This window comes from Schistocerca piceifrons, chromosome 7 (genome assembly GCF_021461385.2).
Source record: "Schistocerca piceifrons isolate TAMUIC-IGC-003096 chromosome 7, iqSchPice1.1, whole genome shotgun sequence".
Classification (NCBI taxonomy): Eukaryota; Metazoa; Arthropoda; class Insecta; order Orthoptera; family Acrididae; genus Schistocerca; species Schistocerca piceifrons.
This window is the reverse complement of record NC_060144.1, coordinates 398,334,540-398,351,445: the sequence shown is the minus strand read 5'-3', so window position 1 is coordinate 398,351,445 and position 16,906 is coordinate 398,334,540.

Here is a 16,906-nt window from a genome sequence, read left to right as displayed (position 1 = left end):
GAACTGTGCGACCGCTACGGTCGCAGGCTCGAATCGTGCCTTGGGCATGGATGTGTGTGATGTCCTTAGGTTAGCTAGGTTTAAGTAGTTCTAAGTTCTAGGGGACTGATGACCTCAGATGTTACGTCCCATAGTGCTCAGAGCCATTCGAACCATTTGGTTACCGTACCTGCATCTGACTCCAGAGTTCTTGAGAGAGCAGTTGTAACGGCATATGTCGGGAACGCGCCCTTTCGAGCTCGCGCTAGCCCTCGAACAAAGAAAGAAAATAGTAATAATCAAAAACAATGCAGTCCACTCAGAGATAAAAGACTCTTCCAAAATAAACTACCCACTAGCAATGTTATGCATATCCAAGAGGCGTCATTACTCACACAATTCTTCATTTGCAGGAGCTGGTTCTTTGTTCTGAAAGTTTAACCCCGCAAAACAATGAAATTTTAATGAACATATTCCAATGTAACCACCTTTAACACACGTTATAAACTGTTTGAGTTGGCTTAACTTAACTGTAGAGATCACAATGGAATTTCTCTTCATCATCAAAGAAAACGAACACTGGCTGACAAAAGAGGTTAATCACCCAGGAAACATAATCGGATGTCAACGTAACTTAATACACGAACACATCATCGGCGGGCACGTGCGCGATTGGAGCTGCAATTCTCTGTGACAGGCACAACGGCCACGACACAAGCTATTTATGCGTTGTGCTCGGACAGCTTAGTTCGTAAAATAATTGCCCGAGAAAGGCAAGGTCCCGAGATTGGATCTCGATGTGACATGCGTTCTCAAAATGGCAACACTCCGGTGCAGACTGAATTACTCATTCCGAAATTTTAAATATATCATTAAAGCGCTGATACAGAGTGATGTGCCTCTAGCTGTAGAAATACTTGTTTTCTAAGAAGCTTTTTGGGTGAAATAATATGCAAAATGTGGTATAATGTAGTACACATTCAATTAAGCGGTTTGGAAATTATAATTATGTTTGGAGGTTAAGTGACGTCATCGTCATCGTCAAAACTTTTCCGGGCATACGAAAGCATCGTTACGTTGTTTGGTAAACTGTTGCAAGTGGCCTTCATCCCGGTGGTAAATCCACTGCTGTTTTAGTGTCAGCTTAAGTATTCTATAGTCGAAGTTCCACTCAGCTGAAAACATTGGAACATGAGAAGAAATGGTGTGGTGGCATCAAATTAGTAAGAAAACTGCCGGATAGTGGTATTTGTTTTAATTCTCACTAGGTGTTATTTATGAACGACAGCTGCGCCAGTACGCTTCCTCCACAAATTGCATTCACTGCTTGCCGGAGATCGCAGCGTCTCCCAGCTACGCCACCACCATTGGTGAAAAGACGGCTAATTGCCCGCCAGACGTCTTACAACATCCTGCTGGCTCTTTTACTCTGATTAAGAGCGCACCCTCTAGATTGGGCAAATTCCCGGGAAACTGGAAGGCTTCATTTCGCAGGTTAGTTTCGAGGTGTTATGTCACGTGACGTGCGCAATGTGACTCCTTCAGTGTCAACCAAGCTGCGAAAGTGACGAGCGGGATTTCGACCCGGTCGACTATAGATTTATATCAACGAAATTATATTAAAGAATATGTACCTGGACAAACATTGTTGTGGCTCAGTCTGGTTATATACACTGCTGGCCATTAAAATTGCTACACCAAGAAGAAATGCAGATGATAAACAGGTATTCATTGGACAAGTATATTATACTAGAATTGACACGTGATTACATTTTGACGCAATGTGGGGGCATAGATCGTGCGAAATCAATACCCAGAACAACCACCTCTGGCCGTAGTAACCGCGTTGATACGCCTGGGCATTGAGTCAAGCAGAGCTTGGATGGCGTATACAGGTACAGCTGCCCATGCAGCTTCAGTACGATACCACAGTTCATCAAGAGTAGTGACTGGCGTATTGTGACGAGCCAGTTGCTCGGCCACCATTGACCAGACGTTTTCAGTTGTTGAGAGATCAGGAGAATGTGCTGGCCAGGGCAGCAGTTGAAGATTTTCTGTATCCAGAAAGGCCCGTACAGGACCTGCAACATGCGATCGTGCATTATCCTGCTGAAATGTAGGGTTTCGCAGGGATCGAATGAAGGGTAGAGCCACGGGTCGTAACACATCTGAAATGTAACGTCCACTGTTCAAAGTGCCGTCAATGCGAACAAGAGGTGACCGAGACGTGTAGCCAATGGCACCCCGTACCATCACGCCGGGTGATACGCCAGTATGGAGATGACGAATACACGCTTCCAATGTGCGTTCGCGGCGATGTCGCCAAACACGGATGAGACCATCATGATGCTGTGAACAGAACCTGGATTCATCCGAAAAAATGACGTTTTGCCATTCGTGCACACAGGTTGGTCGTTGAGTACACCATCGCAGGCGCTCCTGTCAGTGATGCAGCGTCAAGGGTAACCGCAGCCATGGTCTCCGCGCTGATAGTCCATACTGCTGCAAACGTCGTCGAACTGTTCGTGCAGATGGTTGTTGTCTTGCAAACGTCCCCATCTGTTGATTCAGGGATCGATACGTGGCTGTACGATCCGTTGCAGCCATGCGGATAAGATGCCTGTCACCTCGACTGCCAGTGATACGAGGCCGTTGGGATCCAGCACGGCGTTCCGTATTACCTTCCTGAACCCACCAATTCCATATTCTGCTAACAGTCATTGGATCTCGACCAACGCGAGCAGCAATGTCGCGATACGATAACCCGCAATCGCGATAGGCTACAATCCGACCTTTATCAAAGTCGGAAACGTGATTGTACGCATTTCTCCTCCTTACACGAAGCATCACAACAACGTTTCACCGGGGAACGCCGGTAAACTGCTATTTGTGTTTGAGAAATCGGTTGGAAACTTTCCTCATGTCAGCACGTTAATAGGTGTCGGCACCGGCGTCAACCATGTGTGAATGCTCTGAAAAGCTAATCATTTGCCTATTACAGCATCTTCTTTGTGTCGGTTAAATTTCGCGTCTGTAGCACGTCATCTTCGTGGTGTATCTATTTTATTAGCCAGTAGTGTAGAGTAGAAAGAAAAGATGTCGCAAAAGTTTCTACTATGTATGGGAATTGTATATACGTCCTAAACTCGTTCTCCCCCTGTCTCTGTCCATCTCCTTCTCCACCTCTATTTCTCCATCTCATCCTCTTGCTCCTTGTCGCTTTCCATCACCTTCTCATCCAAGTGTGGCAAACCGCAATTTCGCGGGCCATATACTATGAAAAAGTTAGGAATTGTTCGACTGTGGCCGGCCAAGGGAGCCCGGAAACATTGCCAAAGTGTTGAAACTAGACAGAAAAGCAAGACAGCCACACGGCGCCTGGCGACAGACAGGCCAGATTACACTGTTGAATATGTGACTGGATCAAAGGGCAAAGCCGGCAGCACGACGGAGCTGCAAAACCTAACCAAATATGGTAATGGAAGAGTACTGTGTATGTGACCAGTGGATCGGAATGTTCGGGAAGCAGGCACACGAGCCACATAAATAATGGGCTCGTCAGTACCCAAGGGACAGTAGGGAACCGGAGCCACCAATAGACACCGTCTCATGTCGCAAGGCGCCGGAAGCAGGAGTTATTTACTTTCGACTAACCTCGGTGACAGCCTATACTGCCGAGATGTATTCTTAGAGACTCTGATAGGGAACTAGTGAGTAGTTGGGTTGAGAGTCAGTGCCAGAGAAGCCTTCTGAAGTTATACAGTAGAGTGGACATATAGAGATTTCTACCCTGATTCCTTAATTATCGTCACCGAGTTTCGTACTCTACACCGCTTACAGCTTGCTGGCCGGCACTAGTTGGAGGTCTACAGGCAGCCTATGCTATCTTGCACTCAGCAGATAGTCTTCTAAGGTAAGACCCCTCTACCACACCTATGTGTCCTTCACGCCCTCTCTCAGGATGCGATACCAGCTATCTGTCCACCTCCTCTCCAGCCTCTCTGATCTTGAGCATTGTCAACACTGTCACATAGTAGAGTGGTCTTATTTCTACCCAGATTCCTTAATTATCATCACCGAGTTCCGTACTACCCACCACTTTCAGCTTGCTGGCCAGAACTAGTTGGACATGTACAGGTAGCCCACGCTGTGTTGAATTCAGCAAATAGTCTACAGAGGTAAGACCCTGTTACCATAGCTACGTTTCTCCAAACTCCCTCTCAGGACGGGAGACCAGCCATCTGTCCATCTACTCGCAAGTTTTCCTGATATTGAGCCTTGTCCAACACTGTCACATGTCTTCACTTCGACACTGTGGTTGAGTTTGGAATTTAATACAGTTCTACAAGAAGGAGAAGAAGGAAGAATTACGGCAATTACGGGAGCGTACAGAGTTGGTAGTACGAATGAGATAGGAGAAAGACCAATTGAGTTCTGCAATAAATGTCAGCTAGTAATAGCAAATACTTTGTTGAAGAATCACAAAAGGATCAGCTGTACGTGGAAGAGGCCGGGAGATACGGAAAGATTTCAGTTATATTATAGCGTGGTCAAGCAGAAATTACAAAATCAGGTACTGGGTGGTAAGGCGTACCACGGAATGGATGTAGACTCATATCACAGTTTAGTACTGATGAAGAATACGCGGAAGTTCAAGAGATTAGTCAAGAGGAGTCAGTGCACGAATAAGTGGGATACAGGAGTATTAAGGAATGAGGAGCTGTGTTTGAAATTCTCTGAGGATATAGATACTGCGATAATGACTAAATCAGCAGGCAGTACACTTGAAGAGGAATGGGTTCTCTAAAAACGGCAGTCACAGAAGTTGGAAAGAGAAACGTAGATACAAGAAAAGTAACTGCGAAAAAACCTTGTGTAACAGGAGAAATACTTCATCGATGAAAGACGGAAATACAACAGTATTCAGAGAAATTCAGGAATGGAGAAATGCAAGTTACTTATGAATTAAATGGCCCCAGGGAAAATGTGAAGAAATCGAAAAATATATGATTGTCGGAAAGACTGACTCAGGATATAAAAAAGTCAAAACAAACTTCGATGAAATTAAAAGCAAGGGAGATAACATTAAGAGCGCATTGACAATTCACTGGTATATGCAGATGAAAGAGATGATAGGTGGAAACAGTACAATGAAGGCCTCTCTCACGGGGAGGACTTATCTGATGACGTGATAGAAGAAGAAACAGGAATCGATAGGGAAGAGATGGGAGGTGGACTATTAGAATCACAATTTAAAGGAGCTTTGGAAGGCTTTCTATGAAAATTTTTAAAATCATTGAGGGTAGTGTCAGCAAAGCGACTATTCGCCATGGCGTGTAGAATGTATGAGACTGGCGGAAAACCATCAGACTTTCTGGAAAAAGCATCATCTACACAATTCCGAAGACTGCTAAAGGCGACAATTCCGAGAGTTATCGCACAATCAGCTTAACAGCTCAGGCATCCAAGTTACTGAGAAGTATAACATACAGAAGAATGGAAAAGAAAACTGAACATCTGTTGGATGACGATCAGGTTGAGATTTGGAAAGGTAAAGGCACCAGAGCGGGTGTTCTGACGTGATGGTTGATAATGGAAGCAAGACTGAAGAAAAACCAAGACACGTTCATAAGATTTGTCGACCTGTAAAAAAATTCGACAATGTATACTGGTTCTAGATACTCTAAATTCTGAGAAAAATAGGTGTAAGCTATAGGGAAAGATAATTAATATGCAATATGTACGAGATCAAAGAGGTAACAATAAGACAAGAAGACTAAGTACGAAGTACTCGATCGAAAAGGTTGTAAGACAAGTATGCAGTCTTTACATCGAAGAAGCAATAACGGGAAAACAGGAAGGTCCAGGGATGGAATTAAAATTCAGCGTGAAAGGAGATCAATGATAAGAGCCGCTGATAACATTGCTGTCGTTAGTGGAAGTGGAGAAGTGCTACAGGATCTGCTGAACGGAATGAACAGTCTAATGAGTACAGAATATGAATTGTGAGTAAATCGAAGGAAGACGAAAATAATGAGAAGTCTTGGAAATGAGAACAACGAGAGACATCAAATCTGAAGTGGTGATCACGAAGTAGATAAAATTTATGGAATTCTGCTAGCTGGGAGGAAAAATTAACAGTGACAGACGGAGTAAGGAGGTCGTAATAAAAAGACTAGCACAGGCAAAACGAGCATTCCTGGCCAAGGGGAGTCTCCTAGTATCAGACATAAGCCTTAACAAGATGAAGAAAGTTTTGGGAATGTACAGCATTATATGGTAGTGAAACACGGACTGTAGGAAAACCAGATTAGAAGGGGGTCGAAGCGTTTTAGTGTTAGTGCTAAAGAAGTACGTTGAAAATTAGGTGGACTGGTAAGATAATGAATGAGGAGGTTCTCTGCAGAATCTCCCAAGAACGTAATATATGGAAAAAAAAGTGTCAAGAAGAAGAGATGACAAGATATGAGTTAAGGAATCGAGGAGTAATTTTCATCCTATTAAACGGAGTTTTAGAGGGTAAAAGCTGTAGAGGAAGACAGAGGTTACAATACATCTAACATATAATTGAGGATATAGGTTGGAAGCGCTACTCTGAAATGAAAGGGTTTGGACAGGAGAGGAATTTGTGACAGCCGCATCAAACCAGTCAGAAATCTGATAAACCACAAACACACACACAAACACACACACACACACACACACACACACACACACACACACATCTCACGAAATAAGCATCAAACGAAAAAACTACAAAGAACGAAACTCGTCTAGCTTGAAGGGGGAAACCAGATGGCGCTATGATTGGCCTGCTAGATGGCGCTGCCATATGTCAAACGGATATCAACTGCGTTTTTATTAAATAGGCACCATCATTTTTATTACATATTCATATAGTACGTAAAGAAATAGGAATGTTTTAATTGGACCACTTTTTTCGCTTTGTGACAGATGGCGCTGTAACAGTCGCAAACGTATAAGTACTTGGTATCACGTAATATTCCGCCATCTTCGGGGGTACTCCGCAAGGATACCGCCCTTCGATTGTGCCATTTCAGCACTAATCGAAGCGCTAGATTTCAGGTGCCAGCCAGCCAGCCAGCCAGCCAGCGTTCCAGCGGTCCAGCCAAGCAGCAGCAGCAGCAGCAGCAGCCGCAGCTGCAGCAGCGGACGTCCCGGCCAGCAGCAGCGGTCCCAGCAGCGGTCCTGGCCAGCAGCAGCAGCAGCGGTCCAGCCAACAGCAGCCAGCCAGCCAGCCCTCCAGCAGTAGCAGCAGCAGCAGCAGCAGCAGCAGCCGCCGCAGCAGTCCAGCCAGCAGCGGCAGCCAGCCAGCCCGCCAGCCAGCCAGCCAGCCAGCCAGCCCTCCAGCAGCAGCAGCAGCAGCAGCAGTGGTCCAGCCAGCCGGCCCTCCAGCAGCAGCCGCAGCAGCAGCAGCAGCGGCCCCGGCCCCAGCCCCGTCCGCGGCAGCAGCAGCAGCAGCAGCATTCCTGCCACCCGTCGTCGGGTCAGCGCCAGCGCCAGCGCCAGCAGCGTGGGACTCTGGTCTTCGTCCGTCTTCGTCTTCTTTCGTTTTCGTCTGTCCCCAGTTTTTGTCCTTTCTTTTTCATTCTGTACGTTTTTGTTTCTCCCTGTCGTCAGATCAGCCCCCACCACCACTACCACCTCTACCACCACAGCCATCGTTTATACTTCCCCCTCCGCCACCACCACCACCATAACATGGTGTGCCCAGTCACACCCCCCTCTTTTCATCCCGCCTCTTCTCACTCTCCCTTCGCCCTCGCTCTTTGTCGCCCCCTCTCCAGCTTCTTCCTCCCGCTCCTCTCCCTCTGATCCTTTCCCCCCACTCCCCCAGCCTGTCACTGCAGCTCCAGCTAAGGTGGTGGCCCGTCGGGCCACTGTCCATGCCCAACTCTCCCCATTGCCTTCGCCATCACCGCCGCCACCGTCACCGTCGCTGTCGCCTTCATCGTCACCATCTCCAGCGCCGACTGCTGCGTCCACGCCGGGGCCTGTCCCTTCCCACCACCTCCCTATAGCTCCCATCCCTCATATCACCACCCGCCCTTCTGCCGCCGTTAAACGCCCTAGTGGCACCACCACCTCCTCCGCTCCCAAAAAGGCCCCGCCCCATCCTCCTTCCCTCCCCAGGGTGCCATGGATGTCTCCCCACCTGGCCCTGCTGCCTCCGCCTCCTCCTCCTCCTCCTCCTCCTCCCCCCCTCTTTATAGAAATACCTCCTCTCCTGCCCCAATCCTTCCCTTCTTGAGGCCCGGAATCTCTCCCTCCTCCTCCGCCAACACTTCCCTGGTGCCCCCATCTCTCTCCTCACTCCCAGACGGGATTATGTTCTCATCTCTTCCCCCAGTCCAACCCTCCATACTGACATCCTCTCCCGCCTCCCCGTTTTGGCCCCAACGCCTCCCTCACCCCTGCTCCTTCTCCATCTCCTACCCGCCAACCCCAACCCCCGCATCGCCCGCCGACCCTCACCGCTGTGATCACCCGGCTCAGTCTGTCGATCACGGAGGAGGACGTGTTGGCGGAGCTCAAGGCGCATCCCACGCTGGAGGTGCGGGCGGTCCGCTGCATTTTCAATTCGGCCAGCCCCACCCTCCTTATGCGGGTTTTCTCTGAGGACGACCCCTCCATTGACTGTCTCCTGAAGGAGGGTGCCCTCCTCTTCAACCAGCGCTACAAGGTCGACCCCTCCCGTTTCCCTCCGCAATCGCTGCACTGCCAGAGGTGTCTGCGCTATAACGCACACCCAACAGCCGAGTGCCGCGAGGCCCCCACCTGCCCACATTGTAGGCAAGCGCACTTCCTCCGGCAGTGCCCCAACCTTCAATCCCCTCCCTCCTGCAATCTTCCCCATCCCACCTACTCCCAAAAGTGTAAAGCCCGACCCCCTCCGACCACTCCTGAACTCACCGTCCCTGTCCGTCCTCTGGACGCCCCCACCCCTCCTGGCAATTCCCTTCGTTCCGCCCCCACCGCTGAGGACATCATGAGGTTCCTCACCATCGTCCCTCAGAATGTTCATCCCTTTCAGCGCCCCCACACCCTACAACAGATATCCCTCGCCGCCCGTTCCATTTTCCAATTCAAAATATACGCCACCTACTCCAACAACCAGGCCCATTTCACCTTCTCCCATCTTAACACCCTCGTCTAAATCCCTGTCATGGCGCGACAGCAACGTATCCATTTCAACAATATCCGCTCCCTTCCCGCCAACAAGAACCTCTTCCTGTACACCCTTGCCACCCACCGCGTGGATGCCTTCCTCCTCAATGAAACCTTCCTCCAACCCCACCACACAATCCACACTTCGCCCTATCTCCACCACCGCTCCGATATTCCCCTCCCAATTGGGCTTGGCGGAGTTGCCATTGGTCAGCACCGCCAGATCCCCGTTCGGCTCCAACCTCTCCTTCCCGACCCCACTGAACACCTGATCATTAGTCTCTTGTTCCCCGGCCTTACCGTTACCTGCGCCACCATCTATGTCCGCCCCAATGCCCCTATTCCCTTCGACTTCCTCTCCCACATCGACCGTACTTTCTCCTCCTACGTGATCACCGCCGACCTCAACATCCATAGTCGTTCCGCTGCCCAGTTACGGCGGTGGCATCGGTTCCTCTCCTCCCTTCAAGGCGACCTCATCCCCATCCCCCAGCACACCCGTCCCGAATCCAACTCCACTCCTGATGTTATCCTCTCCTCCCCCAACCTCCTTGGCTGCATAACTGTGGATGTCCTGGAGCCTATTGGTAGCGACCATCTCCCTGTCCTCCTCACCGTTTCAGACGGTCGTCGCCCCCGCGCCGACCCTCGTAATGACCCTCCCCCTAAGTACGTCCATGAATATTCCCGTGCCAACTGGAATGTCTACTGGGATACCCTCTCCACCCAGGTCGATAGCCACCCTTTCACCGACTGCCACCCCGACGATGTCACCCATGCCGCCTCCTTTCTCCAGCAGACCTTGTCTGAGGCTGTGGAGGCCCACGTCCCTACTGTCGCCATCCACCCCCACCATCCTACCTTACCCCCACAGGCCGTCCTCCTCCTCCATGAATCCCGCCATCTCTACCGTGCCTTCCTCCACACGCGTGACCCGGACACACTACGACGCCACCGGCAACTCCAGCGACACATTCGTAATTTGCTCGCAGCTAAGAAACGCCGGGACTGGCGACAGACTTGCACCCGTTTAAATGCTACCCTACCTATCAACTCGTCCAAGTTCTGGTCAGCCTTCTGTCGCCTTACCGGAACTAAACCCTCCCCCTACTATCCTCTTCTCCATGATGATCACCCCTTCCCTGACACCCTTAGTAAGGCCAATCACTTTGCCTCCTACCTCTCTGATGTATTTTCCATCCCCGATGATCCCCAGTTCGATTACTCCCTCTTCCCGGATATTCGCGATCAAACTGACACCTCTGTCCCTCCCCTCGCTCCTGGTTTCCAGTACTTGGACAACATTACACACACAGAACTCAATGCCCCTATCACTACACAGAATCTCATTGCTACACTCCACACCAAACGCAAAACCGGTCCTGGTCACGATCGTGTCACCCACTGTCACCTTCGTGAAGCTCCTGTCTCTTTCCTCTCCACACTGGCCAGGCTCTACAATGTAGTCCTGTCCACCGGTTACTACCCCGATCTGTGGAAAACCTCCCGTATCCTCATGTTCCTTAAACCTGGCAAACCGCCGCCTGCCGTCTCCTCCTACCATCCCATCAGCCTTACCTCGGTCTTCAGCAAGGTCCTGGAATCTATCCTCACCCGACGCATCCACCAGCATCTCCGCCAGCACCGCCTCCTTCCCATTACGCAGTGTGGCTTTCGGCCGTCCTTCTCTTCTGACGACCTTCTCCTTCACCTCACTCACCTCCTTTCCGACCAGGTTAATTCCCGTCGCTCCGCAATCTTCCTCTCCCTGGACCTCGAACCTGCTTATGACCGCGTATGGCATTCCGGTCTCCTCTTCAAGTTCCAAACCTTCGCCCTACCTATTAACTACGTCCATCTGATCGGCTCCTTTCTCTCCCACCGCCCTTCCTATGTCACCATCCATAACACAGATTCCTACACCTTTTTCCCCTCCGCTGGTGTGCCCCAAGGCTCCGTCCTCTCCCCCCTTCTGTACCTTTTGTACACGGCGGACATGCTGCCGCCGTCACCCCCCGTCCACCTTCTCCAGTTTGGCGATGACACTGCCTTCTTTCTCCGTGCCCCTACCCTGCAGCGCTCCCAACACCTTCTCCAATCCCATCTTGACCAGTTCACCACTTGGTGCAACCAGTGGTTGCTCAAGGTCAATACCTCCAAAACCCAGGCGATCATTGCAGGCCAAACCACCCCTTCCTTCTGCCTCCTTGATTTCTATCTCACCATCTATGGCTGTCCTATCGCCCTCACTCCCACCCTTAAGTACCTTGGCGTCACCCTCGACCGTCGCCTCTCCTGGACTCCCCACCTCCGGACAATCCAAGCCAAGGCACACTCCCGACTCAGTCTCCTCAAGCTCCTCTCCAGCCGTACATGGGGTCTGGACCCCTCCACCATCCTCCACACCTATAAATCCCTCATCCGCCCTATCCTTTGTTACGCCCATCTGGCTTGGATCTCCGCCCCCCTCACCTTTTATAAATCCCTCCAAATCCTTGAACGCCATGCTCTCCGCCTCGCCTATCGCATCCGTCTCCTCTCCCCCACGCAGATCCTGTACAATCTCATCCCCTTCCCCCACCTCCTCCTTTTCCTTGAAAGAATACGGATCCCGTACACCTCCCGTAAACTCGATCCTCCTCACCTGCTAATCTCCCCGATCCTCTCCCACCCCCGCCCACTGCCGCACCTGTATTCCCACATCCCACCCGGTCTCCATCTCTCCACCCTCCTTACCCTCTCCCAAGGTGGCTTCCGTCAGCTTGCAACACCATAGCTCTAATGCTGTACTGATTTATTTTGCTTTTGTTTCATTTAATGTTACATTGCTGTGCTTCTGTAAATGTGTTTGATTGAATAGATAACACAAAACTTGATTACTCCTCTCTTTGTACAAACTTTGATGTCATGGTTTGGTTCTATGCTGTGTAGCATATCTTTCATTTAAACTCTTTGTCCCATTTGGAGGGAACAAAACTTACTGTATATAATTGTAATTTTGTGTGAATAATTTTTTGTAGAGATGTCAATATGTGTAAATGTTTTGTTTTATTTAATGCATTTGGTTACTGTTATGTAAATTGCTGGTCCTCATTTAGGGTTCTTAGTTAGTTTGTATGTAAATGGTGTAGTGGTTCCCCTCGGGAACGGAACTGTGTAGCGCGCGCAAATTGTGGTTGGCCTATGTAGAAAAGGTGGAACTGATAGTCAGTCGGAGGCGGGCTACGAGTCGGGGACAAGCTACGAGTCGGGGACGAGCTACCAAACTGTGCGCTGCTATGTTAATGTTGCATATTGTCCTGGTTCCGAGAGAGGCTTTTTCTGCTACTGTCCAATGCCTCGGATGGATGGATAAATAGCTGGAACGATTCTGGATTTGGTATTCATCATCGCCACCAAGAAGGGCCAGAGTCCAGCAATTCTGCCTGCGAATCCACCTACCATCATGCAGTTGCCACTACATTGCGCAATCACTGTAACGTAATACTATAATGATGTACAGTGAAGGATCAGCTTAATGGGTGTGCTAATGTGCTAAAATATAAGGTAATTTATATCTGAATTTATGTACCTACCTTGATTTTTCTTCTCATCATAACACCTCTCAGGTTCCTCTCCGTTTGAACTAAAGTGATAACCGAGGGTCCTTACTGAAAGTATATTAAAACCCAGTTTTGTAATTAATGCCTCTTGAACATAGTAAAAAGAAAGTTAAAGTTAATGTGACATGAGAGTGAGTTAAAGTTAATGATGCTTGCTGAAAATAATTTTCCTAGTAAACCTGCTTATTAATGTGTTGTTGCCTACTTCAAAATTAAAAGTTCTTAAGATTGAGGCTTATAAAGTTTTGCTTAGTAAATGATCACATTACTGCTTGTTGTAAATCGCAGAAGATGAGTCAGTATCTTACGCATATGTTAATTTTGTGTTTCACTGTAGTAAAAATGGAAAACTGCAGTTGTGAAACGTTATATACTTATGTTTGCTAAGTGTATGTTTCTCTTGTGTATAGGAAGTGCATATTAATAACATAACAGGATCCACAGTTTGTCTATTGTATTAATGCTGGGTAATTAGTAACGGAAAGACCACTAATTATAAAAAACCATAATTTCTTTAAAGCCTGAAAGTAATAGGGTGTTTCGGTATCTCTTATAATTTTGCAAATAGTTTCTGCTGCTCTAACCGCTAGTTTCAATCTTATCGTAAACATATGTATGTATCAGAGTTCACTGCACTCACGTGTGACAAAGTATAGGGTGTGTTTATCCATTAAAGTTACTAATAACTATTTTCTTGAACGAGAATGTTAATCATTCTCTTGCCTAGTTAGGCTGGCGACCGGTTTCGTTATCCGTTAAACAGTGCAGATAGGCAATATTTTGTTTGTCACTGTTTAAATATTTACGTAATTCTTACTTTCATTTCCGATAAGCCACCTCCGTTAGGAACAACACGGTCAACATAACAAAATTCCTCTCAGAGGGTAACACTGCTCTGTTGCTTTATACCATAATTGCTATAACAAAATAGTTTTATTTCAAAGCCTGTTTCCAGCTTTAAGGTTATGGTACAGTAGTAGCAGAGTGGAGTGTTATAAGCTCCCCCTCCCTGATGATGTCCTCCTCCCCTCCATCTACCCCTCCTATCAACTTTGACCCTGCCCCACCCCCACTTCCGGTGTCCTTTGCTTTAGGCACCCTCCCTCCCTTCTCTTCTCTTTCCTTTTCCCCCGTCCCCTCCCTCCACCCCTCTTCCCCCGGGATTCCCCTCCCCCTTTCTCCCTCCCCCTATCTCCCCTGCCCATGGCATCTCTGCTCTCCTCTCTCCCTCTCCCACTCACCCCCCCTCCTCCACTCTTGGCAGGTCCCCGGATTCGCACACGCTCAGTGAACATTCGCGCGCCGGAGATCATCACCATCTGTGTCTCTTGTGTGTGACGTCGTTTTGTGTTTTTTAGTGTCCGCCGTCACGCTTCTATGTTCACTTGTGCCGTTGAATTCACCAGTGTTCTGTGCGCCGTGTCAACGTGTTTTCAGTGTCGTTATCATCGAGTGTGAACGGCTCCGTGTTTTTTGTGTATCTGTGACCACTCTTTTTTGCACGTCACTATGTTCATTCTGATTCTCCATTCTGTGTTCTGTTATTGTCAACACTAAGGCTGAAGAGCGGCGTAGCATGCCGCTGACAGCCTACCTGTTGTTTAGGTATTAAAATAACAATAAAGGAAAAAAATAATAATATTCCGCCAGTGCGGACGGTAACTACTTCGTGATACATTACCCGTGTTAAAATGGACCGTTTACCAATTGCGGAAAAGGTCGATATCGTGTTGATGTATGGCTATTGTGATCAAAATGCCCAACGGGCGTGGGCTATGTGTGCTGCCTGGTATCCTGGACGACATCATCCAAGTGTCCAGACCGTTCGCCGGATAGTTACGTTATTTAAGGAAACACGAAGTATTCAGCCACGTGTGAAACGTCTACCACGACCTGCAACAAATGATGATGCCCAAGTAGGTGTTTTAGCTGCTGTCGCGCCTAATCCGCACATCAGTAGCAGACAAATTGCGCGAGAATCGGGAATCTCAAAAACGTCGGTGTTGAGAATGTTACATCAACATCGATTGCACCCGTACCATATTTCCATGCACCAGGAATTGCATGGCGACGACTCTGAACGTCGTGTACAGTTGTGCCACTGGAAACGAGAGAAATAACGGGACGATGACAGATTTTTTGCGCGAGTTCTATTTAGAGACGAAGCTTCACTCACCAAGAGAGGTAACGTAAACCGGCATAATGGCAACGGAAAATCCACAATGGCTGCGACAAGTGGAACATCAGAGACCTTGGCGGGTTAATGTATGGTGCGGCATTATGGGAGGAAAGACAATTGGCCTTCATTTTATCGATGGCAGTCTAAATGGTGCAATGTATACTGAGTTACTACGTAATGTTCTGCCGATGTTACTACAAGATCTTTCACTGCATGACATAATGGCGATGTACTTCCAACATGACGGATGTCCGGCCCATAGCTCGCGTGCGGCTGAAGCGGTATTGAATAGCATATTTCAGGACAGATGGATTGGTCGTCGAAGCACTCGTCGAAGCGCCATACCATGGACCGCATGTTCAACGGATCTGACGTCCCTGGATTTCTTTCTGTGGGGAAAGTTGAAGGATATTTGCTATCGTGATCCACCGACAACGCCTGACAACATGCGTCAGCGCATTGTCAATGCGTGTGCGAACATTACGGGAGGCGAACTACTCGCTGTTGAGAGGAATGGTGTTACACGTACTGCCAAATGCATTGTGGTTGACGGACATCATTTTGAGTATTTATTGCATTAATGTGGTATTTACAGGTAATCACGCTGTAAAAAATGGTTCAAATGGCTCTGAGCACTATGGGACTCAACTGCTGAGGTCATTAGTCCCCTAGAACTTAGAACTAGTTAAACCTACCTAACCTAAGGACAACACAAACATCCATGCCCGAGGCAGGATTCGAACCTGCGACCGTAGCGGTCTTGCGGTTCCAGACTGCAGCGCCTTTAACCGCACGGCCACTTCGGCCGGCTAATCACGCTGTAACAGCATGCGTTCTCAGAAGTGATAAGTTCACAAAGGTACATGTATCACTTTGGAACAACCTAAATAATATGTTCAAACGTACCTACGTTCTGTATTTTAATTTAAAAAACCTACCTGTTACCAACTGTTCGTCTAAAATTGTGAGCGATATGTTTGTGACTATTACAGCGCCATCTACCTCAAAGCGAAAAAAGTGGTCCAACGAAAACATTCATATTTCTTTACGTACTACGCGAATATGTAATGAAAATTAGGAGTTCCTATTTAAAAAAAAACGCAGTTTATATCCGTTACGCTGTAACAGCGTGCGTTCTCAGAAGTGATAAGTTCACAAAGGTACATGTATCACTTTGGAACAACCTAAATAAAATGTTCAAACGTACCTACGTTCTGTATTTTAATTTAAAAAACCCACCTGTTACCAACTGTTCGTCTAAAATTGTGAGCGATATGTTTGTGACTATTACAGCGCCATCTACCACAAAGCGAAAAAAGTGGTCCAACGAAAACATTCATATTTCTTTACGTATTACACGAATATGTAATGAAAATTAGGAGTTCCTATTTTAAAAAAAACGCAGTTTATATCCGTTTGACCTATGGCAGCGCCATCTAATGGGCCAACCAGAGCTCCATCTAGTTTTCCCCTTCAAGCTAGACAAGTTTCGTTCTTTGTAGTTTTTTCGTTTGACTCTTATTACGTGAGATGTTTGGCCCAGTCACGATCAATGGACCACCCTGTATATAAGAAATAAATATTCGGAAACCCTGGTGACGAACCTGTCGCCGCCACCTGTCCTCCCCATGCCGGCTAAACTCTGGCAGTGAAGATATCATCTACCAGCAGCACTGTAACCACTTTATCTTCGGGTCGAGAGCCTATGCACCGGGTGCAGACTTCGGCACCGGGAGTGAGCGTACAAGTTTATTTATTTACTCGTTCGGCATCACAGAGGCATAATTTACAATATTCTTATCACTATATACTAAAAAGAAAACAATATAATTCTACACTATATTAGATATGTTTTTGAGCCACTCTATGGCTGAGTCACTGAGTCTATGTATGTCCATGAGTTCACCACCATAGCCACACACTTTGCACACGAGTAGATGGTCCATTGTCTGTTTTC